Source organism: Miscanthus floridulus, chromosome 8 (genome assembly GCF_019320115.1).
Source record: "Miscanthus floridulus cultivar M001 chromosome 8, ASM1932011v1, whole genome shotgun sequence".
Classification (NCBI taxonomy): domain Eukaryota; kingdom Viridiplantae; phylum Streptophyta; class Magnoliopsida; order Poales; family Poaceae; genus Miscanthus; species Miscanthus floridulus.
In genome coordinates, this window is record NC_089587.1 from 183,500,652 (window position 1) to 183,519,362 (window position 18,711).

The 18,711-nt window shown below is 49.2% G+C and overlaps 1 long non-coding RNA gene and 1 pseudogene across 1 annotated transcript in view; one reads left to right on the forward strand and one right to left on the reverse strand.

Annotated features, from left to right (window-relative positions):
* The window catches only part of LOC136474236 (uncharacterized), a 39,570-nt gene that overhangs the window by 2,366 nt on the left and 18,493 nt on the right, over positions 1–18,711 (reverse strand). The window lies entirely within an intron of this gene.
* On the forward strand, positions 273–17,564 carry LOC136475445 (receptor kinase-like protein Xa21; annotated as a pseudogene).

Sequence of the window (18,711 nt, forward strand, 5' to 3'; positions counted from 1 at the left end):
CGACTGCAACCTCTTCACCTTCAGGACGGAACTTACTGCCGTCGAGCCCTTCTCGGTGTACTTCTTGCACAGCACTACAAGGAGTACGCAAATATTTTTGCCAGAGGCTCTGAATTTGAGACATCGAGCAGGAGTTGATCTAGGGCTAGGGTCAAAGCATTCCACCATGTGATGGTTCAGAAGCTTACAACGCAATAGATGCTGGCAAAGGGGGTGTTGCCGGACTTGGGTGACATGAAAGGCGACATCGAGACTGGCTGACGGGAGCACGAATGGCGAGGGCAATCCCACATACTCTTCGACCTAGGTACTCCCAGCGTCGAGCTCTTGCAGCAGCCCCCGCGCTGCGTTCTCCTCTTCAGGCAGCAACCCAGGACTCGTTCTCCGCGGTCTCCTCCTCGCCGAGCAGCCATGCCTCCGCCTGCTCCAGCTCCTCCACTCACCGGAGCAGCTCCTCCACCGCCTGCTGCTACAAAAAGGACACCACAGATCTGGGAGAGGGAGAAAAAGGGACATGGATAGGGAGAGGAGAGGAGGCAGGGGCTCACCTCGGCCTGGGGTTTGGCATGGTGACCAGCAGACCCCGGTCGTGTCACGCGTGCGGATCCTTCATGCCTACCTCACACTTGGAATTGTGGTGGGGCGGGCGTCGCCGGAGCAATGGGCAATGGCGGGGCAGAGCTGGGGAGTCCCTAGGGCCATCCTTATCGTCGGTTTCTCCTTCGATGCGCCCCTCACCGCCGCCGCTGAGGCCGTTTGCTGCTGGGGCTTCTTCCGCCCTGTGAACCACCGTGGTAAAGACAGGACGACGGAGACCAAACACCCTTCATAGATGGGACCGACGCCGAGGCCGGGGTAGGCGGCGGCCTCGGCGTGGTAGCAGCTAGCCGTCGGTGGGGTAGGCCGGTAGGAGCGGGCCGTGGCGGCACGTGCCGGTCCTAGATCTGTGCCAGGTCATGGCCGGCCAGGCTGTGGCTGCAGCCGGCGGCCGAGGAGAGGGAGGAGGCGCCCGCTGGCCAGCGGATGGAGGGAGGGGCGACGCAGCTGCGCCTCACTGTGCTCGGCTTGGGGATTCACTTGAGGCGGTCGAGCGTAGGTGGAGGAGATGCTCGCGTGATTGTAGGAGATCGCGCGCGCCACGACGGGGAATCGCGTGATTGGAGGAGAGCGAGAGGGTGAGGGATTTAGGAAGGTGGAACAGGAGGTGTCATGATTTCGTGGAGCCGGGCGGGAATTTTTTCCCATGATCTCGGTTGCACGTTCTTTTCATAGTTGTTTCCTTTTGAAACCACGGGAGCAAGGTTTGTTTCCTTCGCAAGGACGGGCATGGGAGCGATGGGTGCTGGATCGCAGCAGGCAGAACTATAGGCCCACGTTGGAATGTCGCATAAAAAAATATCCATGTTTTGTTCTTTTTAGTTGTGGAAGAATGGAAATAATCTCTACGGGGTCATCACACCAGGCCTCGGCAACATCACCGATTTATCAACAATTGTTCTTTCAGAAAATCAACTGAATGGCCCAATTCCCAGTGAGTTCTGGCAAATGCCAAACATAGCATTTTTGTACCTGAAGAATAATAATCTGTCCGGTGGAATCCCACAAAATCTATCTAATTTGTCTTCTCTTCAACAACTATCCTTGACGTCGAATATGTTGAGCAACACATTACCATCCAACTTTGGCTACGCCCTCCCTAACCTCAAATCGATCGCTGTACTTGGGGAACAACATGTTTGAACTTTGAAGGACATTCCAGCTTCCCTAGGCAATGCTTCAGGTCTAATAGATTTGGATCCGACGAATAATAAGTTCACTGGACAAATCCCAAGCACATTCGGGAAAACTGCAGGCCTGTCTTTTCTAAACCTTGAGAGAAACATGCTTGAAGCAAGCGATAATGCTGGGTGGGAATTCATTGATGCCCTGACAAACTGCAGTTCCCTGAGTGTGCTCTCATTGGCTAGTAATAATCTGCAGGGAGTCTTACCAAAATCGATTGCGAACCTATCCACCAACCTTACATTTCTACTAATGAGTGATAACCACCTATTAGGAATAGTCCCCTCAAACATTTGGAAGCTTAATGGTTTAATTGAACTCGGTCTCGATGCCAACAATTTTACCGGTACAATTGTGGAGTTGGTCTTAAAACTTTATGAATCTACAACGTGTATATCTCAATGGCAGCTACTTTGTTGGTACAATTCCACCTTCCATTAGCAGCCTTACTAATTTGAACCTTTTGGATTTTTCAGATAATAAATTCACTGGTTCAATACCACCTAGCTTGGGAAGCCTTCAACAAATGAACAATTTGAACCTTAGCTATAACAATTTCCAAGGGATCATACCAGTTGAATTTGGTAATCTTAAACAACTAATCTCAGTAGATGTTTCATCAAACAAAATTAGTGGTGAAATTCCTGAGACTTTGGGGCAATGCCAACAGCTAGTGAATCCAAATGGACCAAAACATTCTTACAGGAAACATCCCAACCACATTCAGCAATCTAACTAGCTTGAGAGAGCTCAATCTTTCCCATAATGTTTTGTTTGGACCCATGCCAGCTTTTCTAAATAATCTAGAGCTTCTCACTAAAGTAGATCTTTCCTACAACAATTTCAAAGGAGAAATACCAAGAAACAGTTTATTCAATAATGCTACTATTGTTTCACTCAATGGCAATCCTCACTACTACACAAAATCTTTTGCGAGGCATTTGCAAATGGGGCTCCGAGGCGGGCGGGCTGGTTGCCCGCCTCTGTTATTCGGTGGCCGGGCAGCCGGCCCAGCGCCCGCCTCGGTAAACACTTAACGGAGGCGGGCACCCTTACTGGCCCGCCTCGGTTAATGCCGATTAACCGAGGCGGTTGCCCACGTTAATATATTAACCGAGGCGATTGCCTTAAAATAACCGCCTTGGTTAATCGAACTTAACCGAGGCGGGCACCTTATTCTGCCCGCCTCGATAAATCATTTATGGAGGCGTCATTTATAAGGTGTCCGCCTTCGTAAATCATTCCCCCGCACTCATGCCCGACAGGTGCTGCGCCATAAAAAACTGCGCCGCCCTTTCACCCGACGTGCCCACACCGCCTAGGCACCCGTGCGGGAGTTTGCATTAGTTCGGAGACCTGGATCGTTGACGTGGAAGTCTGGATGGCTGGATCGAAGGCCACGCGAATCCATCTTAACTGTCCAATTCGTTTGTGCTTCTTCACTAAGAAGAAATATCTCCTCCCCCCCTCTCACGCTGCACGCCATGCTCCCTTTCTCTCGAGTACACCGCGCGCGTACGTGCGGCGCCCCTTCTCCCTCCACTCTGGCCAGCCCTCCACCTCTGGCCACCCCCAACACCTCCACCTTCGGCTGGCTCCACGTCCAGCTAAACCTCCGGCCAGCCCCTGTAACACCCCTGGTGTTACGAGCTTGTTTAACATCACGATTTAGGCCTAAGTCAAATTTCCGAATCGAGTTTCTCAGGTTTTTAATTTAAAACGTACTTGAGGCGATAAGCGAATCCTGTGTGGCTTAGTTTCATGGACTCAAATAAATGCTCAAGTTAAATTACGCAGTGCGTAGAAATATTTAGGAATGTCCGCTAACGATTCTAGCAAGTAAATGACGGATGGTTTATTCAGTTAGATTAAGTACGAAAAGCAATTTTTATAAATAAAATAAAATCCATTAATAAATAGAACGATACATATATATACTCATGGGTTTATTTTGATAAGCACGAATAGATGAGAGAGGAGAGAGCGCAGCAGCTTCGTTTATTTTTCTTAACATACAGCGTACTCGTTGCATGGAAATTATTATCGTCACGTCTCTCATCGTGGCTCTACATTGCTCTGCACCACGGCGTGTCTGTTTGCCTGCGCCCCTGTCCTTCTCTCACTCGCTTGCGTCGTGTCCGATATTTTTATGTAGCACCTGTCGCACCGATCATTCAAGCAGCAGAAGGTCCTTTTCTTTTCCCCGCTCTATCTCACGCGCCTGTTTTTCAACGCCTCTGGTCTTGTCTCCTTGCCTGCCTTGCGCGGTCTCATCCTTGCCTACCTTGCTTGTCTCTGCGGCCTCGGTCTTGTCCGTGCCAAATCCTGCCGGCCACGCTGGGTCACGTTAGGCCGAATCAGTCCTGCCTCCCCCTCTCTTTTTCTTCTCTGTTGCCGTGGGGAGCCATCCCAACTCTCCTCGCTCCTCCTTTCGTGCTGCTGGCCGCACTGCCCGCGCCGTCCTCCCGAGCACCCTCAGCGGCCGGCCACCGTGCGCGCAAGCCTCAGTGCTTCCTCCGCAGCTCCATGGCACCCGCGTCGCCTTGGCCTCCCCCCCACATGCGAAGCTCTCTTGTTCCGCGCCGGAGCCGCTACCCAGCTCTGCTCTTTCCCCCCAGCTTGCCCTCCCTCTGACTGCCTTGGCGCGTCGGTGCCCGCCATGCCCGCTCCCACCCGCAGCAGCCCCAATGCCCCCGTCGGCACGCCTCGCGCTGAGCCTGCTGCTCAGCAGCGCTGCTCCTCCCGTTCCCGAGCACCGGCGTTTCCCCCTCCCTCCTTTTCCTTCGCTGCCGTGGTTGCGTGCGGTTATTGCGCCCGCCCTAGTCCAGGCCGGACTGCGCCACCATCGCATCTCCACCGTCGTCAGCCCGGCCCGAGCTGCTGCTGCTGCTACCGCGGGGTCCCGCCTCCACGTCTCCTGCCGAACTGCAACGCTGGACCACGGCTGCCTTGACCGCGACCGCCGTTTCCCCTACTTCCCAGTGCCGCCGCAGTCGACTCGCCGACGCCACGGCTCGCGCGGGCAGGCTACCGGGGCCCAGCTCTGGTCTCGCCGTGGCCAGCCCGTGGCTGCGTGGGTCCCTGTGCAGCTCGCCGGCGAGTTCTCCGCCACTGCCACGCCTTTCCCGGCCCCACCGCGCCGTTGTCGCCACCGCCGGCCGGTGGCTCTGCTCCATGCTCTGCTCTGAGAAGGAAGGAAGGGTGAGAATCCAAGAATAGAATTAATACAGGGTCCCTATTGCAAAATACGAGACTCACGTAAATAGTATGTTAGTACCACAGATTAGTTTAAGGAAAGTATGGGGTCCTTCTCGCAAATTTACCACCGCCGCCGCTGGGCCTCCCCTCTTGGGCCGGCCTACTCGCCGGGTGGACCGCGCGTCCACCGTTCTAGGGCGAGCCGCGTTGCCGGCCTGTTGCCGTCGCTGTTTGGGCCGCTCGCGCCTGCGCTGGGCCGGCCTGCCGCGCACCCCTTTGGGTCGTCCGCTGCTGTGAGCTGGGCTGTCCGCGCCTTTAGCTGCGCATGGGCCGTCGGTTGTTCCGCATTGGGCCGCGCCTGCCCCGCCTGGGCTGCCGTGGCCGCTGGTCCAGGCAAGCTGGGCTGCTTCGGGCCCAAGGACCCATTTACCTTTTTTGGTGTTTTGTTAATTTTAGCAAGTGTCTAAATACTTGGAAATTAATAATAAAATATAGAAAAATCAGAAAAATGCCAAACCAGTTTTGTTGAGTTCCTAAAATCATGATCTATCTAATAGTGTATTTCGTTCGCATAGGTTCTATATATTTTTAGGGTTGCTCTAATTATTTTAACATACTTAATATTGTAAAAATATAAACTTGTAGGAATTGTTGTGATAAATTGGTAATATTGTTGAATCTAAAATTTTTACAGTGGGCTCCTAGCAATATTAGGTACTCACTGTAATTTATGTAGCTCCAGAATAATTAGTTTGCTAGATAGATAAGAATGCCCTATTTGGAATAAAGAAAAACCTTGGGTTTTGTATAACTAAATATTGTTGGGGAATAACGCCTTATCCGACAACGTGTACATGTAGCCAAGTACGGTCGTCGTTAGAACTAGCTCGTTAACTTGAGAGACGTAAATCGTATTTTTCGAGTCACGGTTGCAGTCGATTAATTATGTCTTTGCATTGCATCGCATTGCATATCATATAGGTATGATGATGAATCAATGGATCAATTGAAGGATGATTGGGAATCCAAAGATGGTGTAATGGTATTCTCACCAGGAGATGATGCAATGTGAATTCTATTCAGTAGATGGTAGATGATCTGAAGATGTAGATACTAACTTTCTAATATATCTTACCCAGGCAAGCCCCGGTGCATAACCCCTACTTTTCTGCAGTTTAAATTATATTTGTGCATTAAGTTTTAAGGAGTTGAATGAAACCCACTTGCATATATATATATATATATATATCTTTATCCTACGAGTCTTACTAGTATGACAGGATCATGTAGAATGCTATGCTACAGGACTCCGATAGAAGTCGAGTGATTGCCTGTTAGTCGTGAGAGATAGGAAATATGTTACTGTATTATTATCACTTGAAAAATATAAATGGTGGAAAGGAAAATGGTGACCGGGCAGGGATATGGTTTGGGTATTGGTGGGTGTAAGAGGTTGTGTCATCGTGGACGTGGGGCATGGCTTGGTTACACCGCTTTCCCTGTCTGTGTCGGTTAAGGACCGGTCGTTGCATAAGGCATCGTGGGCAAGTCACAGATTTATTATCCCGAGCACATACTTGTGTATGGGCGCTTGGAAGACTTGTTGCTCTCTTGTCGTGGATCCAGCTCTTTCCGGACCAACTGTCAGGGTTTCTTTTTGGTGGAGGAGGTTCTTGCACCGCACTGAGTCTGGGACTCAGAGGCGGGGGCTTGGAGTCTCAGTTTAGACGGGGACCTAGACACCCAGGACAGGAGGGTGATGGGTTGGTCCTGCTTGTGCCCGAGGTATAAGCGGGGCATGTATTTTCGGGGTACCCAGCTGGGGGCATTGATTCGTGAATCATCGGGCAATCCGGTACGACTTGTTTCGTGTCTAGCACCATAGTAAGAACTAAAAGATGAAAGATGGAATGGAAAAAGAAGTCTGATTGCTTACCACCTGCTTGAAAGTAGCACATGTGCTTACATAGAATGGTAGTTAATGAACCAATGCGGCTATTAATAAAAATCGAATATAAGGATGCACGCTTAGTAATGCTTCCTGCAAATGCAATAAACCCACAAGCCAGATAGCCTTGCATATCCTTGGAGTCTTTTTTCCCTCCTGTCGGGTAAGTCTTGCTGAGTACAATTGAGTACTTAGGGTTTTATTCCCCCTGTTGCAGGTGACAGGTGGATGCTAAAGCTGACCCTTGTGTGTGGATACCTCCTGGTGGGCTCAGCGAGGATTCCTTTACGCTGCGATCGTAGTTGTTATTTATAACTCTCACCAAATGCTTTTATAAATGAAAGCTTTATAATCTGTTGTCACAGCTTATATACCAATGTTTCATCATGCCATGAATATCTATTTATCTCCGCTGTAATTCTGATCACATGTTTATATTCCGCTGTTACATTAAATTATTCATAACTCTGAGAATATGATTACATTCTGCTGTTATAATAATAAATATTATACTCTGATATTGTACTAAAAGTGATGTAAGAAATGGTTAAGAATGATGTAAGCTTTATTCTCTCATTTGTGATCCTGATGGAAAAATGTGGATTTTTGGGTTCTCCCCTAGGGTGTACCTGACAGGACCGAGTAATTTGGTGTTCTCCTTTGGGTGCTTAGTGTCTAATGGAAGACGAGCACTCCTATGAGGCATTAGATTAGGCGGTTCTGCCATAGGTAGTATCAGAGAATAAATGAGGAAATAAAGCTTCGGAAACCTTTCCTAAAATAAAATTTGACAACAAATTCTTTTCAAAAGAATAGGACATTCTTATGCGAAGTTATATAAGTAGCCCTATTACTATGGTTATGTATCTAGGATAGATGGCACTTTGCTGACTTAGATAGGATTAATCAAGTTTCTGCAGGTACACTGACTCGAGCATAGTTCGATAGTATCGACTAGTTACAGGGAGAGAACGATGTGCCAAAAATTTGAGAACGGTTGCCCTATATGTTGGCAACAGTGAAAGGACGTATAGGACGTGCATTCATGCATATCCTGGTTGTGCATTGTAGTGCCTTATTACTTGCAGATACGCTACACATAGGTGTCACGCGTGTCGGATTGATGTCGGATTGTGCATGATTGTCTTGTTCCTGTTCTAGAGTTAGGTCTACACTGTGGCTTCATGCTCCACGTTCGCCTGTGGTTCACGCCTGTCGTGACCCATGTCTCCCCGTACCCCTTTTCTGCGCTCTTGTCAGACCCTTGCCCTGCAGTCGTACTAGTTAGTAATTGCATCGCACGTCGCTCGCCTCGAACGCACGGAATTTGGTCGATTCATCGTAGTGATCCAGCACGGGAACCCTGGTGGACCGCGCCAGGACCACTGAACACTCCGCCTTTATAAGCAGAGCCTAACTTAGTCATTGGCACCACCACTTGATGCACGTTAGCTCGCTTAGCTTTTCCTTTGAGCCAGCTTTTCGCTCAGCCTTCCTCACCACCACCGCTAGAAATGTTAGGAGCCTGGGTTAGTAGCTACTGCCTGAACGTTGAGGGTTTTCCTAGAATCCTACATGCCACCATGCAAAAGCTCAGAGTTAAAGATTGTCCTGAGTATGAGGGCCGTGAGTATGAGGAGCGTGGCACCGAGCGGTGTGAGGTTACCATCTACATCGGGAAGACTGAAGAGTTCCTCGACCTCACCGAAGCCTAGAGTGTGACCGCAACTGGGTTTCGCCTTGTCGACACCTACCAGGTTGTGGCCCGCAACGCCTTGTGGTACCTCTACCAGATCTATGAAGAGCCCATTGCCCGTACCCCCATGAGGTTCTTTCCACCTTTGAATAGGAATCGGCGGGCATGGAGGGCTTGCATGGAGGCTTTGCAAGGGCAAGATGCACAAGAAGACAGTCTAACCATGGTGCACTTGACCATGTACCTGCTCATGCTGGATGAGCAGTATGATCGGCAAGTCTTGGAGCTGAGGGCGTGCCTCTAGCATGCCGACAAAGCCAAGGTCTTCAACCGGATGCTCCAGGTGTAGCTCGCCGAAGCACATGCCAGTGCTGCAGCTGCTGAGAGCCGGGAGACTACCATGTCGGAAGCCCTGAAGGAGGTTGAAGATCGGCATGTCCATCAACTAGGTGAGGCCTATCTTTTCACTAGGGCCAAGCTGAGGACGCTGGTTGCTGAAAGGCAGGATGCCCCGATCTTGGAAGGGATTCCTATCCACCCATCGGAAAGAAGGAGAACCGGTGATGCAGAACCGCCAGCCCCTCCACCTTCAGAAGTGTTAGAAGCAGAACCCTTGATTCCTCTCACTCAGCCAGTGCCAAGAGAAGATGTAGATCCGTAGCCTGGGCAGTAGAAGAATCCACCGAGCCCAGAAATGAAGATTCATGGTCCTGAGTAGATTAGTTGCCTTGGGATGTTGTACCCGTAGTTGTAGTGCTTTCGTCGCTGTCCTCTGTTATTGCACTCTTGCCATTGTTGTCATCCGTAGTGTTGAGATCGTCCGACCATAGTGTATGTCGTGTCATGAATGGGAGCTTGAATGCCTGTACGTTGTACCCGTATAAGACCGTTGGAAATGTATTCTGTTTATTTCACTGTGTTTATTGCATCCATCTACCCTTAAGTTTTGTTAGACGTGCTTAAAGTTTTTAAGGGTGATGTTAAGTAGGTCATAAGAGAAGTTGCCATTCAGATGATAGCAAACCAATCGTGATTGGAGAACATTGCACATTGTATCGACTAATTGGGGGTGTCCCAACAGAACACTTGAATCTCTTTAAAACAAATCCGCCGTTGGATTTGAATTCCTTGTCCCTTGTTGTGAAGGGAACCTTTGTTGTTTGAATTTTCCCTTGCACTACTCCCCTTATTCTGTGGTCTATGACCCCACCACCTTCATGGCATGTAAGTTGGTAATAGTTGCCTGGTTAATAGCTTAGGGTGCCACGGTGAAACCGAGGGCTCTCTATGGAACAGCTGCCACATGTGATGCTGCTCGGCACGTGCTGGTATCGAGGTTGTTAACCAACTACCTTTGCCAAGTTATACTGCCATACCCCTTTTGCTACAAATATTCTCCTTGAAAATGTTCACGTGTTTAAACGGGAAATCCACAACAGGTTGATGACATAGTGTTCTCTCAAAGTAAACAAGAGGAGGTGGTTTTGGGGGAAGAAAGTATGACATGGTCTCAGTCTACATGAAAGACAAATGTGGTCGAGTAAGGGAAAGAAAAAGAAGACTAGTAAGGAAAGTTAGGCTCGGGTACTCGGGGGTGATTGTAAAAGCCTAAGTGGACGTCATGTCCCAAGCCTTGTGTTTAGATGACCATGCTACGCATGCTGGGTTATTCGCTGCATGCCTTGCGAACATCATTTGTGTCGTGTTCATTCGCACCCCGATTTAGCGTGGCCGCGGCATCGTGCCACACTCGCCGTCCTTGTGCACTGTGCGCTTTTCCTTTTCCCCAGCATCCGGTCGGCTCTCGACCCCCTTGCCTTCATCCCCGTACCAAACCCCCTTCCTCTCTTTTCTTCCTTCTTTTGGTGACACGGTCGCCCGCACTCCTTCCTCATCGAGCGGACCCCCTCTCCCTCCTCTCCCTTATCCTCTGCCCGCTTGCACAGGGAGCGCTCCATGTTCGATCTTATCTTCACAGCATGAACTGTCTGTGTATCCCATCCACGCTGCCTCCACTTCCGGTGTGTTGCGCCCCACCTCCGTTCACCTATATAAGATGCCCTTGGTCCTTGCTCTTCTTCTTCATCCCTAGTTCCCTCGCATTCGGAGCAGAGTTATGAAATCCAGTCGACATTGTGAAGCTAGGTTCATCAGTCTGAGGTGATGGTGTAACCTGAGGAGAAGAAAGGATCCGGTTCGTCGAAGAAGTTCAAGTTCCCTTTGGGTTGGTCAATCTTAGGGTTCATGATGTTTTACTTCTCAGTCGACTGTTTTTGGATCTGTTGGACCTACGCCATGTTTTGGATCCTCATTATCTTGTTGTTTCTCCATTGTCCTCGCCTATCTCGACTTCTGGAGTAAGTCTCGGTGGTATTAGGTTGCACTTAACCATGTATCCCTAGATCCCCATGTGGGTTAGCATTCGAAGTCATGTAATCATTCGTGTAATCCCTGATCTACGGAATGTAATCGCCTCCCCTCCACTGGTTCTTGTTTCGAATCTCGGGACGAGATTCTTTTTAAGGGGGGTTGGTTGTAACACCCCTGGTGTTATGAGCTCGTTTAGCATCGCGATTTAGGCCTAAGTCAAATTTCCAAATCGAGTTTCTCGGGTTTTTAATTTAAAACGTACTTGAGGCGATAAGTGAATCCTGTGTGGCTTAGTTTTGTGGACTCAAATAAACGCTCAAGTTAAATTACGCAGTGCATAGAAATATTTAGGAATGTCCGCTAAAGATTCTAGCAAGTAAATGGCGAATGGTTTATTCTGTTAGATTAAGTACGAAAAGCAATTTTTATAAATAAAATAAAATCCATTAATAAATAGAACGATACATATATATACTCATGGGTTTATTTTGATAAGCACGAACACATGAGAGAGAGAGAGAGAGAGCGCAGCAGCTTCGTTTATTTTTCTTGACGTACAGCGTACTCATTGCACGGAAATTATTATCGTCACGTCTCTCATTGTGGTTCTGCATTGCTCCGCACCACGGCATGTTCGTTTGCCAGTGCCCCTGTCCTTCTCTCACTTGCTTGCGTCGTGTCTGATATTTTTATGTAGCGCCTGTCACACTGATCATTCAAGCAGTAGAAGGTCCTTTTCTTTTCCCCGCTCTATCTCGCACGCCTGTTTTTCAATGCCTCTGGTCTTGTCTCCTTGCCTGCCTTGCACGGTCTCGTCCTTGCCCACCTTGCTTGTCTCTGCGGCCTCGGTCTTGTCCGTGCCAAATCCTACCGGCCACACTGGGTCACGTTAGGCCAAATCAGTCATGCCTCCCCCTCTCTTTTTCTTCTCTGTTGCCGTGGGGAGCTGTCCCAGCTCTCCTCGCTCCTCGTTTCGCGCTGCTGGCCGCACTGCCCATGCCGTCCTCCCAAGCACCCTTAGCGTCCGGCCACTGTGCACGCAAGCCTCAGCGCTGCCTCCGTAGCTCCATGGCGCCCACGTCGCCTTGGCCTCCCCGCCCACACGCAAAGCTCTCTTGTTCCTCGTCGGAGCCGCTACCCAGCTCTGCTCTTTCCCCCCTGCTCGCCCTCCCTCTGACTATCTTGGCGCGTTGGCGCCCGCCATGCCCGCTCCCACCCGCAGTAGCCCCAGTGCCCCTATCGGCCGTGCTGAGCCTGCTACTCAGCAGCGCCGCTCCTCCCATTCCCGAGCACCGGCGTTTCCCCCTCCCTCATTTTCCTTCGCTGCCGTGGTTGCGTGTGGTCGTCGCGCCCGCCCTGGTCTAGGCCGGACCGCGCCACCATCGCATCTCCACCATCGTCAGCACGGCCCGAGCTGTTGTTGCTGCTGCTGCCGTGGGGTTCTGCCTCCACGGCTCCTGTCGAACCACAATGCTGGACCACGGCCGCCTTGACCGCGACCGCCATTTCCCCTGCTTCCCAGCGCCGCCGCAGTCGACTCGCCGACGCCATGGCTCATGCAGGCAGGCTATCGGGGCCTGGCTCTGGTCTCGCTGTGGCTAGTCCGTGGCCACGCAGGTCCCTATGCAGCTCGTCGGCGAGTTCTCCGCCACTGCCATGCCTTTCCCGGCCCCACCGCGCCGTTGCCGCCGGCGGCGGTCGGTGGCTCTGCTCCATGCTCTGCTCTGAGAAGGAAGGAAGGGTGAGAATCCAAAAATAGAATTAATACAGGGTCCCTATTGCAAAATACGAGACTCACGTAAATAGTATGTTAGTACCGCAGATTAATTTAAGGAAAGTATGGGGGCCTTCTCGCAAATTTACCACCACCGCCGCTGGGCCTCCCCTCTTGGGCTGACCTGCTCGCCGAGTGGACCGTGCGTCCGTCGTTCTGGGCCGAGCCACGCTGCCGGCCTGTTGCCGTCGCTGTCTGGGCCGCTCGTGCCTGCGCTAGGCCGGCCTGCTGCGCGCCCCTTTGGGCCGTCCGCTGCTGTGTGCCTGGGCAGTGTATTCGCTGGGCTGTCCGCGCCTTTACCCACGCCTGGGCCGCTGGTTGTTCTACGTTGGGCCGCGCCTGCGTCGCCTATGCTACCATGGCCGCTGGTCCAGGCAAGCTGGGCTGCTTTGGGCCCAAGGACCCATTTACCTTTTTCGATGTTTTGTTAATTTCAGCAAGTGTCTAAATACTTGGAAATTGATAATAAAATGTAGAAAAATTAGAAAAATGCCAAACCAGTTTTGTTGAGTTCCTAAAATCATGATCTATCTAATAGTATATTTCGTTCGCATAGGTTCTATATATTTTTAGGGTTGCTCTAATTATTTTAACATACTTAATATTATAAAAATATAAACTTGTAGGAATTGTTGTGATAAATTGGTAATATTGTTGAATCTAAAATTTTTACAGTAGGCTCCTAGCAATATTAGGTACTGTAATTTCTGTAGCTCTAGAATAATTAGTTTGCTAGATAGATAAGAATGCCCTATTTGGAATAAAGAAAAACATTGGGTTTTGTATAACTAAATATTGTTGGGGAATAACGTCTTATGCGACAACGTGTACATGTAGCCAAGTAGGGTCGTCGTTAGAACTAGCTCGTTAACTTGAGAGACGTAAATCGTATTTTTCGAGTCACGGTTGCAGTCGATTAATTATGTCTTTGCATTGCATCGCATTGCATATCATATAGGTACGATGATGAATCAACGGATCAATTGAAGGATGATTGGGAATCCAAAGATGGTGTAATGGTATTCTCTCCAGGAGATGATGCAATGGGCTTTCTATTCAGTTGATGGTAGATGATCTGATGATGTAGATACTAACTTTCTAATATATCTTACCCAGGCAAGCCCCGGTGCATAACCCCTACTTTTCTGCAGTTTAAATTATATTTGTGCATTAAGTTTTAAGGAGTTTAATGAAACCCACTTGCATATATATATCTTTATCCTATGAGTCTTACTAGTATGACAGGAACGTGTAGAATGCTATGTTACCGGACTCCGATAGAAGTCGAGTGATTGCCTGTCACTCGCGAGAGATAGAAAATATGTTACTGTATTATTATCAGTTGAAAAATAAAAATGGTGGAAAGGAAAATGGTGACCGGGCAGGGATATGGTTTGGGTATTGGTGGGTGTAAGAGGTTGTGTCATCGTGGACACAGGGCATGGCTTGGTTACACCGCTTTCCCTGTCTATGTCGGTTAAGGACCGGTCGTTGCATAAGGCATCGTGGGCAAGTCATAGATTTATTATCCCAAGCACATACTTGTGTATGGGCGCTTGGAAGACTTGTTGCTCTCTTGTCGTGGATCTAGCTCTTTTCGGACCAACTGTTAGGGTTTCTTTTTGGTGGAGGAGGTCCTTGCACCGCACTGAGTCCAGGACTCAGAGGCGGGGGCTTGGAGTCTCAGTTTAGACGGGGACCTAGACACCTAGGATAGGAGGGTGGTGGGTTGGTCCTGCTTGTGCCCAGGGTACAAGCAGGGCGTGTGTTTTCGAGGTACCTAGGTGGGGGCATTGATCCACGAATCGCTGGGCAATCCGGTATGGCTTATTTCATGTCTAGCACCGTAGTAAGAACTGAAAGATGAAAGATGGAATGGAAAAGGAAGTCTATTTGCTTACCACCTGCTCAAAAGTAGCACAGGTGCTTACATAGAATGGTTAGTTAATGAACCAATGCGGCTATTAATAAAAATCGAATATAAGGATGCACGCTTAGTAATGCTTCCTGCAAATGCAATAAACCCACAAGCCAGATAGCCTTGCATATCCTTGGAGTCTTTTTTTCCTCCTGTTGGGTAAGTCTTGCTGAGTACAATTGAGTACTTCGGGTTTTATTCCCCTGTTGCAGGTGATAGGTGGATGCTAGAGCTGACCCTTGTGTGTGGATACCTCCTGGTGGGCTCAGCGAGGATTCCTTTACGCTGCGATCGTAGTTGTTATTTATAACTCTCACCAAATGCTTTTATAAATGAAAGCTTTATAATCTGTTGTCATAGCTTATATACCAATGTTTCATCATGCCATGAATATCTATTTATCTCCGCTATAATTCTGATCACATGTTTATATTCCGCTGTTATATTAAATTATTCATAACTCTAAGAATATGATTACATTCTGCTGTTATAATAATAAATATTATACTCTGATGATGTACTAAAAGTGATGTAAGAAATGGTTAAGAATGATGTAAGCTTTATTCTCTCATTTGTGATCCTAATGGAAAAATGTGGATTTTTGGGTTCTCCCCTAGGGTGTACCCGACAGGACCGAGTAATTTGGTGTTCTCCTTTGGGTGCTTAGTGTCTAATGGAAGACGAGCACTCCTATGAGGCATTAGATTAGGCGGTTCTACCACAGCCCCCTCCACCTCCAAGTTCGGCCAGCTCCCTCCACCTCTAGCGCGGCGGCGCCCTCCACCTCCACCCGACGGCGGCTGCTCGGACGCTGCGATGGCTCATGAGGGCGCGGTGAGTGGAGTCTTGGCCCAGCGGCAACTCACGCGGGCACGGCGAGGGGGCTCCTAGCCCCGATGGCAGCGTGGCTCAGCCCCAGCTATGGCTCCGAGGGCGCGACGAGCGAGTCCTACCCTGGCGGTAGCTCATGAAGGCACGACGAGCGGGGTCCTGCCCAGGCGATAGCTCGTGAGGCCACGACGAGCGGGGGCTTGGCCCAGGCGGCGGCTCACAAGGGAGCGGTGAGCAGGGGTTCTATCCGGTGGTGGCTTGCGATGCCATGATGAGCCAGGTCCCAGCCCCGGCGGCAGCCGCTCACGACGGCGCGATGAGCGGGGGCCCGGCCCTAGCGGTTGCTCTTCTCGGCGCGGCCCCTGTGGCTCTTCTCGGCGCCTGCAGATCCGGTGAGCGGTGGCCTCGTTGTGTCCATGGGCGAGGGCGCGGCCCCAGCGGTGCTTCTTGGTGCCAGCAGATCTAGCGAGCGGCGGCCACAGGGTATCGATGGGCTCGGTGGGCCTCATGGATGGGCTCACTGGGTCGTTGATGGTTTTTTTTTATTTTTTTAATCCATTAACCGAGGCGGGCTGCTTAGGGTGACCACCTTCGTTAATTGGTATTAACTAAAGTGGGCACCTTAGGACACCCGCCTCCATTAATCGATTAACCGAGGCTGGCAAGCCAACTGCCTCCGTAGGTCTGGATTAACCGTGACCTTTTGACGAAGACGGATGGTTTGCCCGCCTCGGTTAAAATTACTGTAGTAGTGCCTAGACTTTGTGGAGGAGTCACTGATTTTCATATGCCTTCATGTCAAGTTGTTTCTAGAAGAATAGAAACCATAAACAATTTGTTCAAAACATTGATCCCAATATTTGGCTTCATCTCACTCATAATGCTAGCATATGTTATATTCCATTGGAATAAGAAGACATCAAGAAGACCATACTTGTTGCTACTTTCTTTTGGTAAGCAATTCCCTAAAGTTTCTTACAATGATCTAGTCCAAGCTACAGGAAACTTCTGTGAGTCAAACCTAATTGGCAGAGGAAGCTATGGTTCGGTTTACAAAGGAAAAATAACTGTTGCTAAAATGCATGTGGCGATTAAGGTTTTTGACCTTGGGATGAGATGCGCAGACAGAAGTTTCATATCAGAATATGAAGTGTTAACAAGAATCCTTCATCGAAACCTTGTTCCTATCCTAACGGCATGTTCAACGATAGACAACAATGGGAATGATTTTAAAGCTCTAATTTATGTGTTCATGCAGAATCAGAATCTTGACACATGGTTACATCATAGGCCTTCAAGCGTACCCTTGAAACATTTGGGCTTGATAGAAAGAATCAACATAGCTGTCAGCATAGCTGATGCCCTGTCATATTTACACCACGACTATGGGAGACCTATTGTCCATTGTGATCTGAAACCAACTAATATCCTTCTTAATGATGATATGAATGCCCATTTGGGAGACTTTGGCATAGCAAGTTTAGTTCTTGATTCTAGGTCAACAGAAGGCGGACATTCTGGGCTTAATAGTTCAGTTATTGGACATTCTGGGTTTAATAGTTCAGTTGCTATAACAGGAACCATAGGATATATGGGTCTAGGTGTGTATATAGTAACATATTATTCATTGCCACGTCAAACCTTTGCATAAGGCAATCTTTTACTCGTTTCTTAAAAAGTTAAGGAACTAATCAGAGGATTTTATATACTTTATTTTTTAGAGTATGGTCAAAGTGTTCATCCATCAACATGTGGGGATATCTACAGTTTTGGAATAGTACTTCTGGAGATGGTAATAGGCAAATGACCAACTGACCCGATGTTTGAGAATGAACTCAGCATTGTTAGCTTTGTGGAGAGTAACTTTCTTGATAAAATATTAGGCAAGATTGATGCTCATCTCCAAGAAGAATGCAAGTGCTCTATACAAACAGTACCAGAAGCAGAACAGGAGATCTATCGATGTTTGCTATCAGTGGTGCAAGTTGCTCTTTCTTGCACGCGTCTATCGCCAAGAGAACGAATGAACATGAGAAGTAGCCATTAACTTGCATGCACTCAGGAGGGCAGACATTGCAGCGATCAAGCGATAGTAAGTCATGTTTCGATGGAGTGGTGCCCAACATGCCAATGCCATGGCGCATGGAACTTAGATAGATATATAGTTTAGTGTCTTCGTGCGAACACAAGGTTGATATGTACCCTTGTGGAGGGGGCTGGCACTTTGGATTGAGTTTGATGAACTAACCATGGCATGAGTTGTGTCGTGCAACACGTCTCTTGGGTTGTGGTGCGCAGGTGTGGAGCTCAGAGGTGGTGGTCGACGGTGGGGTGAAAGTCAAGTAGGGACGTGCCGTGTCGATGGACCGGGAGCGGTGAAGGATGGACGTGAGGCTTGGACCAAGGGACCAGGAGGCCGAGTGACCAGTCACAATGGCTGACACTTGGAGACATCGACAAGCGCAAGTGTACATGGGAGTTGACCATGTTGATCGAGTCAAGACGGTGGCCAGGCGAGTCGAGCGGAGGCTCTAGAAGACTTGGCGGCCGGGCGATTGAGAACGGTGGTGACACGTGTCGAGGTGGGGGACGTGTATGGAGTACGCTACTCATGAGCATGTTTGGTGGTTTGGGCCGCAAAACCACCGGTGGATGGTATTCGGGTTTGGGCCACAAAACCAGAACAGAGGTTCTGAGGAGGAATGGGGTGGCACGTGGCGAAATCATAGAGGTTGCGTCGAGACGAAGCAAATCTATAAAGGAAGCGTGGCCGTCCGATCGATAGAGAAAGAGTTGGACCAAAATGCCCCTAGGGATAGCTGGTTCGCTCAAAATATCTAGGGGCACTAGTGGAATTGTGTAATAGGCCTATAAATAAGATGGGACAACCTCCACTTAGTCTTATCACTCCAGTTGTTCATTTCCAGTTCATCTCTGTTAGGATTTCCCTGTCTCTAGACTGTTGTAGTGATCCACAGATGTTTTAGAAGAACTTCATCTGTGTACTCTTGATCTAAGTGGGAATGGAGGCCCTTACCTCCTCTTGTCCTCTAGGATTCAGATCGTGAGTTGTGTCTTTGTGATCCGTCTTCTTGTGTTCTTCCTCTCCCGGTTTCCCCTTCTCTTGGTTTTGTTTGATCTCTTCGATCCAAGCTTTTGGGGTGTTTTTGGTCAGTTCAAATCATGTAAGGACG